Below are 22,408 nucleotides of genomic sequence, written 5' to 3'. Positions count from 1 at the left end.
GACGAATGAATTAAAGAAGAAGACCATAACAGAACACGACAAAGGAGATCTTTAGAGCAGGCCTTTATCGGAAGACAAGTCGAAGAATAATAACCATCGTTTACTGAATTAAAAATACGTATAATAATAAATCACATTTCTCCGAAAATGGTATTAAGAGATTTATTATACAATGCATATTATACAGTGCATATTATAATCAGCAGTATGATTACACTGTACACATATATACGTGTGAGCTTTGTATTAGCCTGATGAATTTAAAAGTAATTCTAGTTACTAAGCTTCCAGTATTGTCCCAAAAACTTTTCATTGCAAAAACAATAGCTTTCTACACGCGACGCTTTATATGGACGACTTTTAGCTATTCACCTTTGAGCTATTTAGTACGTCTGGCCCATTGTGTCCTGCATGTGTATGTCGGTCTGTCGCAGAACATATGTGCCGGTCTATTGATTAAGCGCGGCCAACGACAGAGGGGCGTGATTCAAGCGTGACGCCAGGTTTGAAGCGTATTCATTAGGGAATACTGCAATATTCAAGGGCATGTTTTATGTATGGATAGTTCCAAGGGTTCTGTTAGTCATGCCATCGCTAAGAGTGCAGTCACGTACGCCCTCCTCCCTAACAAATTAATATTGATGTATTAAATTACACTGACACTAATCATTATGCAATATTTCTACGCCGTTTTTGCTATTAGCCACGCTTCGTCTACAATTTATTCACTTGCTATAAAATCTCCATGATCTATTTATAATGGGCAATTATTGGCTCTCCGTTGGAGATTCTTTCATGCTCTATAATATTTTTTTATTATATTGAAATCTTTCATTCAATAACTTGTTTACCATTTGGACCAATCACGATATCAAAATTTTATTTTATTTATTGCATTTCTTCAGTCTTGTTTGCATTGTGAAATGTTGATATTTAGTAGAACAATAACATTTAAAATTTAGTTACATTTCAAGTGGTTACGGCTGCAGAGGTAGACCAGAAAATGTATCGATTACTGTAATTAAAGTTGCGACTATCCTTTGCATCAGACTTGACCAGAACTTTGATTCAACGTCACTTGAAATTGTGATCAGATTTTGAAAGCTTTGACTCTGTCATAAAGTTCAATGACTTCTCAAAGAAATCCTTAGGTTAATATCCAAAATTCGGAAGGCAATCCAAAAGGAAAAAAAAATTTAAAAATTTCCAGAGGCCAAAATTGTCCAATCTGCAAGTCTAATTACAAGGGTGAATGTTACCTCATTTCCTAAAACATGCACTTCAAGCACCTTTCGCAAGATCAGTGGTGCAACATTGTATCTTCATTATAAATGCCTTCTTAGATGCTCCAAAGATATCGCTGTGTTTTGTAACATAATCAGCATGCGATCTCAGTTGGTGCAGCTACTTTTTTTGTCGCCTAATGACCTTCTAACCTGTTGTCGCTAAATACGTTTTTAAACTTTCAATAAAAACCTGAGGACTTGTCAAATAAGGATACTGAGCTTGGACATGTATTTCGTTGTTCATATCAAACAGTGCAAGGAAGTGTGAATGATGTTGTGACGATAAGCTGCGGACTGTCCGCATGTGTATCACCAGCAGTTTATTATCGTTTAACGAGCACTATATTATGTATATCGAGAGACTGGACAGATAAAAAGATACGTTTTCACTTTCGCTGAGATCATAATTAAACAGATGACGAGATTCGAAAATGTCACAAACATCTTAACGGCACCTATGACATTGGTTCATTCGGATTTCCCGATCCTAATGGTACAGTTGCCCGTCAAATGAAGATCCCATGTTCCCATGAGATTACTCTTTTTCACGAGATAGAAAAAGATAAGATGATTTAAAACATTAATAAACTTACCGGAGAGTTCTGTTTATTTTTCCACCCACTAATATACAAAACCCGCATTTGCGTAGCAAGGGCAAGCACTTGTCTTACACGGTTAGTATGAACACCGAAAACACATGAAATATATCAATTGGTTTATGCACTTAAATGTCTAAACTTGCGATGAAGCAAGTTTGTGTAAAGCTCGGTTGGCGACGCAGCACATGCGACCCGGGTGGCGGCGCGCGGCGTACTGCTGACGGCTAGCCATACTCGTTTGGTCGCGCGGGTCGGCTCGGAAGCGGCCGAGACTCGGAGAGGCGACGACGCGCGCCTGCGACGAGGGACCGTGAAAGAAGGGACGCAACCCGACTCCGTTTTTTGTCCCGTCTAAGATTAGCAACAAACAACGTCTGGCTGGAACCATTCAAAGGGTTCTGATTGGCCATTGACAGTGTTGTGTTGACACGCCGTTTTAGTACAAAGCGACCGATGCAACTCTTAAATTGCAGGATGTTGCTGATCAAAATGCGTTTTGGATATGTACCTACTGTTTGATGTTCTCATTTTTGTGTTATCATCTTTGTTTAGATCAACACTTTTAATTCCCTTATAATATATTAATAAGCCGCATCACTTACTTGGTTGATTGATTGATTGCTTGATTTATGACGAGTTTGCTTATCTTAAGCTCATATTACACTGAGATTTACTGTCCCTACTTGGTTATTTTCTGAAACATCCTGGATATTAAGAGGGATTTGAGTAACAAATATGCTATTGAAACCGAGAGGTCGAGTGTACCGGCTTCCGGGACGGACGACATGGAAGCCACGACGTAATGTAATAGAAAACGTATTGCACAATTTCCTGATTCGTCGGTATCGTATCTACGAGACTGCATCGAATGTTGCTACATTTTAGAGCATCCTGCTTTATTAGAAACAAATGACGCTATTTCGTTCGCTGAGAATTTTGAACTTTATATTCCTGTAATAAAGTTGAAAATGATTTGAACAAATTAAAGATTTTGGGGTAGCTTGATATGCTGTTCGAGAGAAACATTTTATTGTCGACTATAAAAAAGTGAATCTACATAGGTGTTACTGATCTCGCATTTGTACTGGCTACTATAGCTGAATGAAAAGATCCTGAGTTGGATTTATTCGCATACTAAGTTTTGCACGCGACTTTGTTCGATTTTAAACACATTAGCTTTTTCAAGGTCTGATCAATGACTATTGTGTAATCGACCCCAAAAATCCTAAATGTTTAAAAAAAAAATAAAAAAGAGCTGGCCATCAGCAGACGGTAAGCCAGATATTGGAATGGAGATTAGAAGAAAGTATCTCTTGGGTCGACCAGATGGACGCTCTACCGTGCTCTTAGATAGAACTCAGACTAAATCCTTAGACCTGTTTCCGACTGCAGACTACCTAGCAGATTTACCGGGGCTCCGGCTCAACGAGCAGGAGTAGGAACGGGGTGGTTTTTAGTTAGTAAGAGTCTGATACTCCCTCTCGCTTCACCCAAAGCGAAAGAAGTCATTGAATGATTTTCCCCCCTTAAAAAAAAGACCTGTGTCAGAAAGCAAAATAGCGGATAAATAATTTGATATGTCTTCCATAGAAGTTAGATACTAATTAAGAGTAAGCGTTGTTTCACGCCGGTTCTCTGTTAGGATAAGGTATCGACCTGGTTGGACCGGCCCATTCGTGCCGAACCATGCCTCTCCCATGCGAAACGTGAGTATTTCCCCGACACGTATCGAGTCTAGACTTCTCAGTATAAAAATGTGCTTATAAAACTCGCTCATACAATTTTCAAAAGAAAGGGAAACCGAGGGTGTTTCCTTAGGATCTCATCATCAGATTCCGACCTGGTGAAAATGGGACCCTATAGGGAGTATATAACCTCTCGATTAAGAAAAAATATTTTGAATAACGGTCCACAATTGACGGAGTAATCGGTAAACAAATAAATAAAAACAAACATCAGAACTTAGTACCTCCTGCATTTTTTGAAGTCGGTAAAAGTGCATAGGTATCAACTAAATCACGTGTCAGACGGTATTTCAAAGAATGATAGATAATTTCGAAGATTTTTGATTCTGAAAGATAAGAAAAAAACCAGTCGAAGGGTCTCAGCACACATATGGGATCGGAACAGGGATCGTCACCGTATCGCCTCGAGCCGTTCAGAATGGTTTGTATTAAACTCCCTACTGCAACGCACACTAATCGGAATAATAACGTAATCGCCTCGCCTCGAAACAGGCTCCGAACTTGAATTCCCGCGCTTACGGCTCATCGTCCCCAAATAACGTAAAAACAAACGTCCCCGAACTTACGCACTCTCCGTGCCGACTAACTATCGTATTAGAAGTCGGTAAAAGTCGCATAGCCGTATCTACAAAACGTACAGGCGCTGCTCAGACGCTTTCGTTCAAAGAATGCATAGATAATTTCGAAGATTTTTGATTCTGAAAGATAAGAAAGGCGTTACGGTTACGAATCCCTTTATCCCATATGTAATGCTACATACATACAAGATGTAATCTACATATAAGATGGATACTAATTAAAAATTAAGTCATCATCTCTATTTAACCAACACCGGGGATTTTTTGCAATCTGCCAGACAGATTTAAAATCGAAGTAATTATCTTCATAACTGATATTGAACGATATCGAATCTAGATGTAGAATCAGGTATCTTTATTGAGCACTACGTTACTTGAATTGATATACCACGCCAACAGTTATTACGTATTTCATATTCGTATTATATTTACGGCGACCGCAGCTGGCTGGCTTCCTGATTTGTTCATGTAGGCTGTTATGTTATCCGCACTTAGGTATATTTAAATCACAATAGCTCGTGTTCACCATTTTGATCGACATTTAAAAACTTTGGCAAGCTGAATACCAATAAAAAGTTTTATTTTCCTAATTTCTTCTTTTTATGGTATAAGCCGGTAAACGAACAGACGGGTCACCTGATGGCAAGCAATCGCTGCCGCCCATGGACACCCGAAACACTATAGGCGTTACAAAGGTTACGTTGCTTGGTTTTTGGGAGTTTAAGGGTTTTTGGGGAATCGGTAACCTCTCTCACACAACGCAAGCATTTGTTTTACGTCGCGTCGGTTGGCCGCAGCTTGGCTTTACCATGCTTATGTGTTATCTTTTATGGTGTAGATGAGGTAGAAAGCAAACTATAATTTTCGGCTCAGTGAGGCCCGAGGAGGATCACTCCAGTTGAGACGGCCTATTTGTGCCGAAGCATGGCTCCCTTATAAGAAAATGTAGAGTTTCATGTGACATACAAAATGTGCAATATGAGTATCCTTGCCTGCCCGTCTGGGACGAAAAGGTGTTGTTTAGAAATATTGAAAACTTTGTATATATAGACTTAGTCATTGTATAGTCGTAATTTGTCGGTCACAAATGAGGCAATTAATTTTATTTTTATAGCATTAAAATTTAATACAACCAGTAGATTAGGTACTTAAGCGATGTGAATGGTGGGATGATAATAGTAATGCTGAATGGACTGATAAAGTAGCCAGGATATGATATAAAGTATTGTAATAGGGTAGGTGACTAATTTTTATTTTAATGTCCGTCTTGTACATTATTTTAAAACATTCGACACGTTTTGTATTTTTAAATCATTTGGAATTGATTTGATTTGGAAACAAATACTTTCGAAGATACATTTTACACGTATTGTTATCCTATATGACAAAATAAAATAATACATGTAATTTTTTTTTCATTTCCTAACAGACGGACTAAATATATATTTCATTTTTATACCCCATCTTCTCCATTATAGATAGTTTTCAGTTATACATAATACATAATACAAAAAATAAGTATACGATAGCTAATTCCCGAGATAAGCAATTAAATGGAACAGGAACACTCATATTTGGCAGTGCAACTAGTCCAGGTCCCCCAACTGTAACGCTACAAAGAGTATATTGCAATGGCTGTCCCCCATAATCCCATAAAAAAATGCAATAAAGAGCTATGTCAAACACCTACTGACATTATACGCAACTTAAGTAAAGGTATGCCAACAGAAGTCAAAAATCAACCACCAAAAGTCAAAAATCAAAATCAATTGACTGTTCCGTCAAATTGAATTCTCCGTCAGCCTGTCGTCCGTGAAGCTAGGTACTCGTTCCAAAGTGTAGCTTCGAATGGAGAAGAACGAGCAAGAAACTCCACTGTAACCCTCCTCCATAGAAACCCTAACCTGGTTGGGAAAAGGGCAGGAGAAAAGAAATAATGAGTTTCTTCCGTATTTCCAAAATGTATTACATAATCGACTATCGATGTCACCGAAGTATCTATTGTTATTAAATGACAATATGTTACTTAACACAGCTTTGACATTTTATTCATTGTCAAATGTCACATATGTATACACCTATAAACCGATAATATTTCGGTCAAAGTTGTTAGTTAAGTTATAGAATGTCCCGGAGCTGCGGACTACCTAACGGGTTACCGTGGCTCCGGCTTGAAAAGCAGGAGTAAGAACGGGGTGGTTTTTAGTCAGTAAGAGTCTGACATTCCCTCTCGCCTCGTCTAAGGCGGGAGAAGTCATTGGATGATTGTCCCCCGTCAAAAAAAGGCTAACGCTAAAACTTTATCATCAGATGAACTTTTATCATCACTTCGTTTACCGTTCTATAAGTACCATAAGCAAAAAAAAGTATTTTCTTTTTAACAAGCGTATAAATTAAAAAAGGGCGCCATATTATAATTTACCCATTAAACAAGCGCCTAATATCTAATTTATAACCGCCAACAAATTATTTTATACACCATGTCCCAGTTCTGTCAGTTACAAAGTTATGCATTAACTAAGTATGCCATCTTACTTGCGCAGGCGCATGCTCTTCGTCTCAATTATGTAAGTACAAGGTCAAGAGAATGCGGAACTGTTATTATTTTCGACTTACTATTAAACTATCTTTCTTTTGATGGGCTATTAATGGTAATAAAATTTTATTGGCTCATGTAAAATATTTTCAAAGCATTTTGTTACTTTGTGAATGTAAGACTAAGTTAAAATTTAGTTCAGTAAATTAGTATGTGCATATTTCTTAGCTTTAAACATGCTTTCTTTGGTTATAACAAGATGTCATTAGAACTCTTAACTTGTATTTGCAACAGTGCCGAAATATAGGAAACTCACAGAAATTAATAAGCATGGTAAATATCCCGTTTCAAGTACCAATGATATTGTTAATGACTATGTCAGTTTAAAAACTTATATAACAAGATGATATGATAGAGGTATAAGTTAACTTTTTTACTGATATTGTCGTGTAGTCTGATTCTGACAACTAATTTTATAATATTTATTTTTTAGAGCCTTTTTCATACATCAGAGATTATGTTATGCACTGCATTCCTAAATAAATATGTAAATCATACAATTTCAATGAAAAAAATAAACTAGGAATTTGCAATTTATGTTATTGTAGGAGAATCCATTTACGGCGCATAATCTCATGGAACATGGGCCCTGAGTTATAGCGACCGCCTTATTTTTGTCCCTACACTACCCACGTGTTGAAACGCCATAATATTTCAAATAAAAAGCCTGATGCAGACTAAGAGCTAAGCGTTTTAAGTGTGGTAGAGCCATGCTTCAGCACGAATGCGTCGGTTCGACCGGAGTGATACCATGGCCTCACAGAAAACCGACCTTTTAGGGTTAGGAATTTAAGGGTTGTTGGGGGAATCGGGGATTGGGAAGATAAGGAAAGGTAATTGGGCCTTCGGTAACCTCACTCATACAACGAAGCACAACGCAAGCGTTGTTTCACGTCGGTTTTCTGTGAGGCCGTGGTATCACTCCGGTCGAGTACCTATCTATGTAAAATTAACCGCTAAATCGATCCTCAACTAAAGTTATTTCTCATTGTCTCATCAAGATAAGCGTAGCATTAACTGCACAACTAACTTTAACCCATTTATTATCGACGTTATTACACGTTATTCAACCAGTAGGCGCCTTTGTGGACATCTATGCTTTACTCTACAGTAAATAACATAGAAAAAAAACAAAATATATTACCATACAACATTGAAACCAGGAGCTTTTAAATCCTACGGACCTGGTTTTAAAATATTCATTGACAAGTTTGTATTAGCTGATGTTCTCTTTATATTTATGTTGGCTGGTTTCTGTGGATCGTGGATAGGCTTACATGATATTTATTGATTGTACTATTTACCCCTGTACTGATATTAATTAAAATCTTGCTAAGGACGCATGGTACGCGGTGTTGGGTTTCGTAGTCGCTTGGTTGTTTATTTAGCGTAACTTTATGCTTTTTGATTCCAGATTGGTGGACCGAGGCGAATTAGAAGTGTGCTAGAGGTTATCAATGTCAAAATCTTCTTTTCACCAGTTAAATTCTAAGACCATTTAAATTTTGCCCAAAAGCTCCATGCTATCGCTGTGTCGCAAAACCGAAAAATCTCCAATAATATTTGGCCCGACTCAGGAATAGAACCCAATGAAACGATTGCTAAGCGGTCATCCAATCAGGCATTTGAATTCAATGTTATTATTATATAATTATAGTTAGGTTATTGCAATTAGGCATAAGCCCTCCAGAGCTGTCAAATACCAAGCGGGTTTACCGGGACTCCTTGTCGAAAAGCAGGAGTAGAAACGGGGTGGTTTATGGTCAGTAAGAATCTGACACTCTCGGAAGACAATATATAATATTCCACGCCTACAAAAATTACATAAACCCTTGTGTAACTATAGAAAAACTGCGATCCATTGCAAAAAGTACCACGGAACCTTAATATTGTATGACGTTGCCTGATAAACTAGGACTTACAACTCCAAGTTCACTCCAGCCTAGACTAGACATGTTTAGTCATAAAATTATAGTCTTGTCTTAAAAATAGAGTTAACATGGAAACTAGAATCGTGGGAAAATTATAAATATTGATATGAACATCATCGTCGTCGTTTATCGTTAAAGTAACAATAGTAAACATGAATTAATTATTGATTACAGAGCAATTTTTTAGATACTAAATAAAATCTACGTGTTAGTTAGTTATGAAAGAGCTATCTCTTTCACTGTCTGTCGCTATATCAATGAAAGCAATTGATAGCGATTGTTTACATCACGTTTTCATCTCATCGTGCGTATTTGTGAACCGCTTTTATACAGAGTAGAGTCAATGTTTATTTAACTTCTTTATGTTGTCAAATTGAATTAAATGGTCCGGGGTACGAAATTTCTTCAGTATTGTAATCTTTAAACACAAAAGTACCTCCCATTAAAGCCTTGGCAGATAATTTTAGAACACCTTATGTACTCTTAGTCGGCTTTTTCGACACCAGCACGAAGAAAGGTGATGACGATGCCTTCTCTGCCGTTACTACAGCACTGTTCTCAGCCCAACTATGTATATACAATATATACATAATGCAATACATGTTACATAACATTCATATTTGAGAAGCACGTTAAGGTGACAAAACAGACTTTGAAACAAGTTAGATAACTTAAATAATAGAGTGATTATTTCTGTATTTTTGTAGATATTCTATACTACCAGGTAGTCAGCAATTATTTTGGTGAATCGTGAATTAATTGAGAGGTCACGTACAAACTAAATAGTTTGAGGAAGAACATTGGATTGGAGTAAGCTATGGGTCGAGGTCTTCTAGATTTAGCAAGTATTCGCGAAAAATATTTTAATAGGGGTCATTCGAGAAGCTGCTCAGTAACTTATGTTGTATTATCTCCTGTCGGCGGCTTGGCCCGCGCACACATGGGACAAAGTAGCCTATATAAGGTTTGGAATAACCCAAACCATAATCTACCCGCGTTCCAAATTTCAGCTTTTCGAAAATTTCTCAGTAGTAGCACGGAATCTGGAATTGTGCCTAATATATAGCAATTGGCTCACCCCCTATTACAAGGGACTTATTACACAAATGGTGAAAAATAAAAAGGTATGACGTTGTATGTATGTTTCTTGAGGTGATGAGTGATCTTCGTGGAGTCCATTTACTATAACCCGGTCACTAGGGCACGACCCATTCGTGCTGATTAGCATAGCTCTCCCACGAATAACCCGATATTAATATTCTAATACGTAAGTACGTACCTACTTAAGTTGCAAGAAACCTCAATACTCCGAATGGTAAAGTATTGTTGTGTGTTTAAATTTAGAAATTGTCCGCAATGATTTCATTTTGGGTAGCCATCGTTTCGACCTTCTGTTGTTCATGACCGGAATGACCTTACTACTTACTGTATTTGCCACTTTTTAGATGAAAACGTGGCCTTACTTGCGTACATATTTGATGTTATGGGAAGTTAGAGGCCTTTTAGAAAAAAAATCTATTTGATGAATGATGATGGTTCTTATAATTTTACAATGACGAACGTCGATGAATTCTATAAAACTTTAATTATTATTTTATCGAGTTACTCACGTAAAGGGCCATCCATTAATTACGTCACACGTTTAGGGGGATGGAGGGGGTCGACGAAGTGTGACTTTATGTGACAAGGTGGTGGGAGGGGTCTTAAATTTCGTGACGTCACATTTCAATTATTATAAATGTGACCAATTGTGACAAGGACGAGGGAGGGGGTCAAAAATTATGAAATTCGTGTGACGTAATTTATTGACGACTCCTAACTGTTTGACGAGGAACTCACTAGTTTCAAGCCATGCTAGAGGCTCATGTTCATGAACAGTATTTCGCAACACACGAAGCGGTGATTGTCGCACTGCTGACAACAGTGAGTTCCTCATCAAACAGTTACGTGAGTAAGCCGATAACATAATAATTAATTATGTCTTACAAAATTATAATAAAATTATTCTATAAATAATACTTACTTATTCATAGTTACTAAAGAACTGAAGCTTGTAAATGAATTGAGCATCTGATAACCTTACTTCAACAATGTAACATAGCGCAAGCGAGGCTTCTGTGAGGCCGTGGCATCACTCCGGTCGCGCCAGTCCATTTGGTGTTGACGTGTGAACAATATTTTTTTTGCACCATGGTTAGGTCATACTGGGTACCTTACAATTTCATGGCCCGAAGTTACACGATTGCTTCCGATGTTACACGAAGAAGAATAGGGTATGCGTGTGAGATCATCACAGCGTATCACAAGGATGTTCTAAGATAACACGACCCACCGACGCCATTGAACATTTTCATTATAAATCGTCACGATTTCTGCATATTTCAAAGATTCTCAATACCATAAAAGTTATGTGCGGCAGGTAAATTGTAATAATTTTCTGTAATTATCGTATTTTTCTGCTTCCTTCATACATATCTATTATTGCTGCGCGAGTACCTACTTTTTTTAAATCGTTTCGCTATCTTATTACACATACCATGTCCTTTAGTCACATGTTTTTTTAAGATACAATCTGTTGTATGTAACTACAAGGTTCCTACATGTCATTCCTGTTGATATCATCTGGCAATCCATTTTACAAATCACTTTCTTTCCTTTGTAATCTTCCGATAACTAAGTATTTTAGATATTAAAATTTTCGGTCCTTTTTACTTATCGGTAATTCGATAATTGGATTATTATTATCCAATTAGGAAACAACAATTAGGAAAAAAAATAAATTAATAGATGACGTCATCTTTAAATAGATCCGCCAGTGAGTAAGTTCATAGATAAGTAGAAATCAGTGAGATAATCATTGTAAGCTTTGTTGTAAACCGGGAATGATACAACAGCGATACAGTAGCGGAATAATCAAGCGCGGGGCCCATACAAAATTATTATTGTATTGAGGTAGGCTTGCTGCTTTTCCTCAAAAGATTTGCTATGTAGCTATGCTACGAAGATATAATAGCTAAGTTGTGAAACTGTGTGACTGTTTCCACTGTTACTAAGCTATGTAGCTGTGCGAGGAAGATGCGCAGCTCCAGTATGCGAAGCATCGATAGCAGGGAGGCCATCTATAGCACACATCTGTAGCACACATCCATACAATGTATCCAAAGCACGTATCTTTCTATATAAAAAACATGGTTTAGCTGAGTCCCTTTTCACCAGTGCTAATCTATGTGTACCGATGGATATGATTGGTGGAAGCCAGACGTATCCACAGCAACCTTAGCACAGCACATCTTTGGTGGAAAAGCATCATTAATCTTCTACAGGATGTAGCTGCAAGTATTTGAACTGAATAGGAGCGGGGAGAAGGTCCTCCTAAAAGAATTATTTCCAAAATTTTAAGCTCTAAGACCAGACAAATTTAACAAAAATGGCTAAAGTAAGATAGTTACAATGGCTAATATTAGTGCGGGGGCTCCTTTCAACACGGGGCCCATTTAAAAGCGTAAATGCAACTCTTGCGACGTGTTTAATCCGACACTGCAACACTAGTGCCATAATGCTATCAATAAGCTAGGCTTGTGCATGCACAGCCTATCATAAGGACATCCGTGCACGCAAAGGAGTATACTTGCTATGTTATTCGATCTTTATGTTTATTTAAGTAAATGGTTTCTAAGTTTACAACGTCGTGTTCTTTTATTTGTCCATTAATTGCACTTTTAGCTTAAGAAAAGCTAGAGATAAGTATTATACATAGAATTGTAGTTAATACATACTAAACTTAGAACTAAAACGACATACGATACATTACTTCGTTAATTTACTAACAAATAAACAAACTTGATTAATACTCAAACCTTATCTGTGCGAGAAGAAGTCTTTGGTCAGAAGGCCACTTATAGGCTGTTGATATAGGAATTTTGATTCAATGGATAGTCTTACGGCTCATAATGATGATCAGTTTGGTGGGCTCTTTGCTTTTACTCGTTCTTAGGAAAAACTTACAAGATATTATGTTTAGTACGACGTTGTGAGTACCATCCACTACCAAAAACACAAGGTCATGTTACTTGAATGAGGCGCGTTACAAACAATATTAGTTTTACTTTATGCTTCCTCGTTCACAAACGCTTCCTCAATTTTTCTAAAGACTTCTAATTAAACAAACGTTTGATAGTGAATTTAAAAACCAAAAAAAAATATTTGTAGGCAGACGCCAGTACCTACATCAAACTTTAATATGACAAGATTCTTTGATGGAATTGAAACTCTATAGTTTTGTAATAAAGTTGAATATTGTGAAGTAGATTACTGTGTCGGTAACACGTAAGAATCCGTCCATCTCGTCACGACTGTTAATGGTTTCACGCACGACTAATGACCGTACACAGTTTTAACTGGCAAATATGTGGTTGGGTAATACAATGTAATCACACTCTTACCTACTGCCTCACTGGTTTATTTTGTGAAATCACTAGTTACTATTCCACATTTTTGGTAATATTAGCGTTAATTTTTGTATGAAGAGTAAACGTAATCGACATATTGTGCGAGGCGAAAGGAAGCATGTCTAGTCTAGGCTGCCTGGGGTGAACTTGGAATTGTAAGTCCTAGTTTATCAGGCATCTTCATACAATATTAAGGTTCCGTAGTAATCTTAGCCATTAATCGTAGTTTTTCTAAAGTTACACTTAGACTGATGAAAAATCATATTATATTGTCTTCAGAAAGGGAGTGCCAGACTTACTGACATAAAACCACCCCGTTCCTACTCCTGCTTTTGCGAGCCGGAGCCCCGGTAACCCGCTATGCAGTCCGCAGCTCCGATTACCTATATGGAGCATTGCACTCTGTCACTAAAACAATGCTTCCTAAGCGGAAGTCCGTGGACCACTAGTGGTCAGCAGAAGACAAAAAATAGACCGCGAAATTGAAAAACAAAATACACAAGAAATAAATACAACGTTAAAAACGCAAAAATTAAACTTATGTCAAAGGAGACCACTGAGAGGAGCAACTATAAGTGCACGTCTGCCTACAATTTCGGGGATAACAGGCGTGTCGTTAGGCGATTCTTATGTCATCCACAGCAAGAGTAGCGCTGTAGTACTTAACAATTAAGAATATAAACTCATCTTTGCCATAATCACATACTGAAGTACTGTATGAGATGTAGGTATGAACACAGGTAAGTACATAGCTATGTGCAGTACATCACACTATCGTTAACTGTCTGCCATCAGTAATTTATTTTCCTTATTTAATTTTATTTATCGGACATTGACTACTATTCTTTGGTCCGTACGTTCTACGAGAAAAACAACTTTAGTACGTAATATAGCATAACGCTTCAATTTATTAGAGCGTAGAAAATTACCTCTAATGTTGTACCCAAATTGCTAATTTTATAACTGATTAATTACAGTTACTGAGCCACCAAAAAATGTACTAAAAAAATCTTCGATTGCACAAAAAAATGTTGAACAACACGACTATAAAATAAAATGAATGTGTTTTATAATCAAATTTATTTTAAGGAAATATTTTACTGACTTCAAAAAACAGGAGGAGAATATCAGAATAATATAACTTGATACACACGAAATTGTAAACAAAGTATTAATGAATAATTTATGGCACTATCAGTTAGTGGTTATAATAGTCATTTTATGCTTTTTAGTTTTAACATTTTGGTTTTTTTGTATTCGGATTTTTAAACGCAGTTATTTTTTTTTTGTATACGTTATGTGACGATGTCAATCCCATCGTGCTTTTACGTAATGAACATAATTGCAACTTAAATAGTAAGATTATTACTACGGGTACTAGACTTAGGCTTACAAAATAATTAGTTACTATTCTGATATATTCTCAATACAATATAATAAACAATTTGCTCGTCGATAAAGGAATATATTATTTTCGCAGCTTCAAACGCAGGTTTAGCTAAAACACCATTTAACATTCCAACATCCAAACTTAAAGAAGTTATAAGTTGGTTATAAATATATTGACAAAAAAAAAACATTTTATTGGTCCACTCGGGACAATTGATTTAAAAAATGAGATGGTTTTCAAAATATGCTACTCGCACTAGTGCTCGACTCGTAGATATCCTAATTTTCATTTTCTAAAACAAGAACTAAATGTAAAGTCAAATTCAAAGCATTTATTTCAATAAAATTAATTAGGCACTTTTGAAACGTCAAATTTGAATTGTCCGTCAGTGAAGCTAGGTGCTCGTGCTAGTATTTATAAGTAACTATGTGTTTTCTAATGACCTTTCAAAATCGTAAACAAGTCAAAAATGTCATTAACATTACTGTACATAACGTACCGACACCCACTCGTAAATTGAGTACGTACTAGCGTAAAAAATAAGGATAAGTACATTCATAGGTTCCGTATGTCGAATTGTGTATTAACTATAGTGAAATACCTATCTATTATTACATGGGATTTATATCATAAATGGTGAAAATTGGGTGTAAGTACCGTAATGTCCACATCTGCCTACCCCTTCTTTGATAGAAGGCGTGACGATACGAAATACCTAACTAATAATTATTTTAAGGTAAAGAAGATATGAGTGCTTTGATTAAAAAATCCATTTAACTTTTCTAATTTTTACCTAATATCTTTAAAACCACTACTGAAATGAAAACTTGGGCGTAATAATTATAATCTTGATTTTAATTCATAAAGAATTTTAAGTTTCTATAAGTAATAAGCCGTGTAATGTAGGTACAATCGATCGCGATCCCTAAAAATGATGGCGCCCGCTATTTCATAGTGACTCGCGATTGAGATAGTCTCGTGTGCAAAAAATCGTCCAGTTATTCGAAGCTTGAAGGCAACGAACCTATGAAGTATAAAAACATTTTGAAAGCTAAATATAAGTATTAGATGTATCGCCAAAATAACTATTTACCTACGTTGTCCCCAAATAGCTTATTGCCAATTACGTTACGAGTGTTATTGAAACTCCTTTACTAAATGCCGGGACTACTAAGTACCATTTCACACTTCATATTTGATTCAGTGAATCCAAATCGAATAGCCAAATAGGGATGATGACAGGGTATGAAAAGTGTGGGAGAGCCATGCTTCGGCACGAATGGGCCGGCTCGACCGGCATGATATCACGGTCTCACAGTAAACTGACGTGAAACAACGCTTGCGTTTCATTGTGGAAGTGAGGTTACAGGAGGTCCAATTACCCCTCTTCCCAATGTTCCCAAATCCCGATTCTTCAACAAACCTTAAATACCTAACCCCCAAAAGGCCGGCAACGCACTTGTTATGCCTCTGGTGTTTCAAGTGTCCATGGGCGTCGGCGAAGACTTACCATCAAGTGATCCGTCTGGTCGTTTAACGACTTATTCCATAAAAAAATGTCATCTACCCTATTGCATTGTATATGACTAAACGATCCTTATTGAGACCTCGTTCTCAACAATCACACTTACAACAACTCGACAAACAAAATCACTTAATTTACTTAGCACAAATTGATTCGTTTCACAAAGCATATAGTGATGTACTAAATACCTCATTACATAATGTCTATCCAAGTAAAACAAGAGCAGCTATGACCACATCTCTAGATGCATTACAACAGCATTCGAAATAGGTATAGTAAGTACGTACATATGAATAAAAGAACGGCTGTATAAGTTTTGAAATAGTGAGTGGCGGTGGCGGCTGGTCGCAGCGCATTGTCGTGGCTTCCTTCATATTTTGATATTAATCGCAACGATTATCTGCCTGTAATGGTACCATTGAGACGTAGAGGAATGGAGTATCCATTTCAAAAATAGCTATTATAATAGGAAGTATGTAATTCTATAAGTCTGCTTGCGAAAGTTCATCAGGATACACGTATCCTTTTAGATGAACTTAAGTCTACATGGTCTCTACTGTAGAGACTAGGAATATGTAGCGATTTAGATATCAACAAATTTAAAAAGCTTACAAAATTCTGATTCCAAATAATTAACCAAAATGCCCTTCTCAACTCAGTGTATTTGGTTTAGGCTTAAATAAATTTTATTCTCAATTTAAACATACAATGTCACTTATTTGAGAACAACACAAATCAATCAATCAGGTACAGACTAAATAATTATAAGTACACAAATTCACCCGTGCAATGCAATCATTTCCCCATAAGTGTTTAATTTGCAACGATATACTGGTTAAGCAGTTGATCTGAATAATATTAACTAGGAAGAAATAAGAAGCTTATTACTCCATTCATCGCATTACTAAAGACAATACACAGTGCATAGCTCGTTACGACCAATTTGTGAGAAACCAAATTGGAGCTATGTTACGGAACCCGACTGTTCCAGTGTTCGTGGCCAGATGTCAAATGTAATTGAATCAATGTGATTTATGGGTTGTTTGTTACAAATCCGAGGAACGTTTTGTCTTTTAAATTGTTAGACGTAATGTTCAGTTATGAAGAAGAATATGGGTGATTTTGCATCAGAGATGTGCTATGAAGGTGCGCCGCCGCAAAGTAGATCTGCGAAGAAGATGCGCAGTTCGAATATGCGAAGTATACATCGATAGTAGGGAAGCCATCCATATCATGCATCTTTCCATATAAATAACATGATTCGTGGAACTCCAACGCATCCATAGCAACGTAACATAGCACATCTTTGGTGGAAAGCATCCTAAGGAGTAAGTTTTTAAGTCGTCTGGGTCTTTTATTATAAAGATAGTAGTAAATAGGGAGTGGTTATTTTTCCACCAACAAAGGGTTGGTTATTTAATTTCTCGAGCGAACTCATTTCTACTCTTTCTGGAAGCTCAATTCAGTATTAACGAAGTAATTTAAACGGGCTTAACTGATGTGCTTTCGAAATGTGGAGCTTTGCTTAAATACTATGAAATTATATGAACAGCCTAATTCATAAAAATATGACCTTCAGATTTGACATCGCCCCAGTAATCAAATTCTATGCGACGCCCACGTATATTTATGTCCTATTTTTGCCGGAAACGAAGAGATAACGAAATGCGGAATTAAACGTTTTTAACTACATATTTATTAACATTGAAATTGAACTGAACAATGTGACATCCAACTAGTTTTTCTCTCCAAAAAGCAAGGCACCTTTTGAAGGTTTCCCCCCGTAATCAAAAAAAGCACACACATTATCAAATAATTAGCACTATATGCCAGTAAAGTAGTAATAATACGAAACACCGTAGAATATTTCATAAAAGACATTGTGTAAGGTAAAATAGCTCAATGTCACGAACGATGGTTTCTGTATCACAATCATGAGAACTCTATGACTCTACAGCGTGTTGCTATTTAAACTGATCTTAATTTACAAATTATAATTTTTAATTGCTTTATTAGTGTAGGTAATTTCGTTTTAATACTTACAGAAAAGATCTTACTTTAACCCATTCAATAATCGATGGATAAATTGATAACTCTGTTTATAACCTTTTTTACGATATAGAGCCGTTAGCGAAGTGGAGGTTTATGACGCCCGCTTCTTATGCACCATGGCTTCCAACGGCAAGTACCAATGTGACTTTTTCTAAGTTATATGAATTTTCCAAGTTTAGTTTTATGGGGGATGGAATTAGGAAAATCGGGTTTCTGGTAACTGAGACAACAAAACACAACCCAAATGCGCTCATTCTCCCCTCTCATAGGTGGAGTGGTTGTGTATGTGCCAAATAGGAGAAAGTAAGTGTGGGAGAGCCATGCTTCGGTACGGTATTTGCGATGTGTGAGTGAGGTTACCGGAGGTCCAATTACTTCCAAACTTCCTAATCCCCGATTCCCCAACAACCCTTAAATTCCTAACCCCCAAAAGACCGACAACGCAGTTGTAACGCCTCTAGTGTTTCGGGTGTCCATGGGCGGCGGCGATTGCTTATCATCAGGTGATCTGTCTACTCGTTTACCGGCTTATACCTACGATAAAAAAGTAAGAAGCCTCGGGTAAGATATAGTAAGTATTATTAGAGTTCTTTTTCGATCTAAAGAAAGTTTTCAATAATAATACCTAATTTCGAATTGTGCCCTATACGTAGGCAATAGGGTAACCCCCTAATACTCGGAACTGTGACGATGCTTATCATTGATTCCAAAAATGCTATCTTAAACACTAAAATTTATAACCTTTCACTCAATTACAAATATTATTTAATTACCTTTTAGGTTATCTTTGTACAAAATGCATTATTTGATTTTATCACTTTTGATAACAGCTTTGATGCACTGTAAAAACATGCATAATACCTTAGTCCGCTTAATTCTATTATTAATTTTATTTAAAGTATTCGAATATTAAACTTGATGACGGTGACGCTTCACACGTTTGTTTTTTTTTCTATATTAACCATGCAATATCGCCACTTGCCTTATCTATAGACATTCAAAAGTACAACCCCGTAGCCAGCTTTTTTTTTCTTTTATACTTAATAGGATGGCGTTTGGCCACCATCTCGCCTGGTGGTAAGCGATGATGTGGCCGATGACGGAGCACACCTACCTAATAGCAATCTACTACTCGGGACTACAAGACACCCAAGTTGTATTTTGTTTAAATAATATCATTACCAACTATGAGCCATCAGACCACCACAGATGGAGCCCAGTAGGGCTGACGCCTGATCCGGAGCTGCGGTCTACCTAGCAGTTTTACCGGAATTCCAGCTCGAAAAGCAGGAGTAGGAAAGAGATGGTTTTTAGTCAGTACGAGTCTGACACTCCCTCTCGCCTCACACAAGGCGGGAGAAGTCATTGGATGATTATCCCCTCTTAAAAAAAAAAAATATTTTTTGTAAACACACTGTACGTATTCTGTAACGAGTAGATATTACAAAGTATTTGATAATGGCGGGTTTCATTACATAACTGATTAACCTCAAATATTCAGTCACGGCTGATGTTGATGCGAATGGTTCACCTTCACTCGCGGCCATTGTTTATGTGACACAGACACACCGACACACGCATTGTTTCATTCATTAATTGTTAGTACTTGCTGGGACAGTCGTCAACGCAATGATTAAGTTGGTAGGTGTGTTTGTTATGTTTATGTGCGTAAACGGTTGAACTGTTTTTGAGTTTTTACGATGAGGGAAAGAGAAATTGGAAGTTTAATTAGTTGATCAATATACTAAAATTGACATAGTGAGTACTTAATACCTACTGTGTCAACTACTTTATCACAATTATTTAAGCACCGTATACTCTCAAAATACTAATTAGGGGTACCTTTATGCCTTGTTCGTACTACGCTAGTATTTCAGTCAAGTAGCTTTCTCTCGCTTCGACTTTGGAGCAGAAACTAGAAAGAGCTATGTACGGACTGCTACTGGACTAAAATACTAGCGTAATGCGAACAAGGCATTAGGGGTAGCCCACGCGTGAGTAACCCCTCTGGCGTTGAGACGTCTTCTGCTTACCTACAGTTTCTTTTGTTCTTTACTTACTCTTGACTTTTAGAGCTATAGCATCACCAACTCGCCAATCGATAAATAATTTAAGTTTTTTTTATTAATATCCAAAAGAAATATGAAATACAAAAACAGTTTTGTCAGCGACTGTACTTATAATATTATCGCGTTAGTGCGTTGTCTAACCGCTTGATGGCGCTAATGTGCTAATTGCCGAAACCGGTACGATTTGATGTGACACCAGTAGCAGAGTCACCGTCATCTGGGACAGTTGTCTTGCATCAGCTCTAGCTAAAGCGAAAGTGTTCGTACGCGAAATGGATTCGAGGAACAAAACACGTCATGTTACAATAATTTTATGTGTGGGAGAACCATGCTTCAGCACGAAAGGGCCGGTTAGATCGGAGTGATACCATGGCCTCACAGAAAACCGGCGTGAAATAACGTTTGCGTTGTGTAGGTGATGTAACCGAAGACCCAATAATCCCCGTTGTTTTTTTTCCAATACCCGATTCCCCAACAATCCTTAAGTTCCTAACCGCAAAAGGCCGGCAACGCACTTGTAACGCCTCTGGTGTTTCGGGGTCATGGGCGGCGGCGATTGCTTATCATCAAGATCCGTCTGCTCGTTTACCGACTTGTAATATAAAAAAAAATATTGAAAATGAATTCTTGTCTGCTAAGCAATAGGTCTCAGTTTCAGTTGGATTAAGATAGAGATAAACCTGACCGTCGTGTAGTGGCTGCAACATTTTAGGATCGACGAAAAATCACGACACGACAAAAAAGCGCAGTTTGGCATTGTGCTCGGTATGTGGCAACAGGCGCTCTCCTATTCACCACCAATAAGTAGTGATAATTTGTGGCTAGACTATAGGCCTGCTTGAGCCCAACTTGATACCACCACAGACGGGGCCCAGTAGGACTGATGCCTGATCCGGAGCTGCGGACTACCTAGCGGGTTTACCGGGGCTCCGGCTCGAAAAGCAGGAGTAGGAACGGGTTGGATTTTAGTCAGTAAGTCTCTAACACTCCCACTCGCTTCGCCCAAGGCGACATACCTATTGGATGATTTTCTCCCCTTTAAAAAAAGAGCCCATCTTGATCATCCAAATGACTACCAACCGAGCTTGCCTAGCTGTCAAGATCAAACAAGTCTGTATAATATAAGTTTTTAAACTAACATGGTCACTATTAGAACTTAAAACGGGATATTTACCAAGTTTATTTATTTTTTGCGAGTTCTAATGATAGTAAGTCTGTATAAGTACTTAAAACTTTATAGGTAGGTACGTGCATGGAAATATTAAAAACTCTATGGGTACATGAATAACACGGAGAGGTGAGATTTTAGATCGTTTAGCACTAATCTAACTGAGAGTTCCGTGTTGCAACATCGCCCTAATTACGAAAGTTGATTAACGGGTAAATGTATAGACGTATATACTTGCATTTTGTTAACTAACATGATCTAGGCAGGTACTCTTATCATTAATAACTTCCTCTGAAGGCTAGAACTTGAGCGCAATCTCACGCCTTTACAGCTAATAAAATTATAATTATCAGAGAAACTTAAACGGTTTTAGTTTAATGACTTAAATCAATATTTTATATTAAGTATGTCAATGTCTGCATGTCTGGATAAAGGGCACAAAACCCTCATGGAAAGTACTTAGCGCTTTTTTTAAGGGGGGGGGTTTACCTATATTTTCCCTTGTGCGAGGCGAGAGGAAGTGTCAGACTCTTACTAACTAAAAACCACCCCGTTCCTACTCCTACCCTTCGAGCCGGAGCCCCGGTAAACCCGCTAGGTAATCCAAAGTACCAGAAGTACTTAACCCCACTATAGAATCCAATTTCGATGGATGCCGATCCATCGAAATTGGAAATTGGATTGACATCGTGTTTCGTACTCTTAAGTTACAACACTAGCGCCCATCACATTCTTATTGCGTGAATATTGAATGAATTAAACAGTATTGAATCTGGCTTTTGTATTCCAAAATCTGAATGCTATTCTATCAGTTACGATTGGGGTTTGTATTGTATAGTTATGACATTGAATAATTATTGAAATTTTATTGGATTGCAATTGCATTAAGTAATATATCTATAGAGTGGTTTGAAGGGTAAACGCTAAGGTAAAAATAAAAATTCTGTGTTAGTACGCCAAAAGCTGTTTGAAGTAAATAGACGAACACATACTGTACAAATACCTCTTATGACTTAATTTA

General features: G+C 37.2%; 1 protein-coding gene across 1 annotated transcript in view; it reads right to left on the bottom strand.

Annotated features, from left to right (window-relative positions):
- Positions 1-2,184, bottom strand: part of LOC118262950 (beta-1,4-glucuronyltransferase 1) — an 81,303-nt gene extending 79,119 nt beyond the window's left edge. The window contains exon 1 of the mRNA XM_035574656.2: positions 1,880-2,184. The gene's annotated coding sequence lies outside the window, so the exon portion shown is untranslated. The remainder of the gene's footprint in view (positions 1-1,879) is intronic.
- Between the last annotated feature and the right edge of the window lie 20,224 nt (positions 2,185-22,408).

This window comes from Spodoptera frugiperda, chromosome 12 (assembly GCF_023101765.2).
Source record: "Spodoptera frugiperda isolate SF20-4 chromosome 12, AGI-APGP_CSIRO_Sfru_2.0, whole genome shotgun sequence".
Lineage (NCBI taxonomy): Eukaryota > Metazoa > Arthropoda > Insecta > Lepidoptera > Noctuidae > Spodoptera > Spodoptera frugiperda.
Note: the sequence above shows the minus strand (reverse complement) of the source record. Positions and strands in the feature narration are given on the sequence as shown.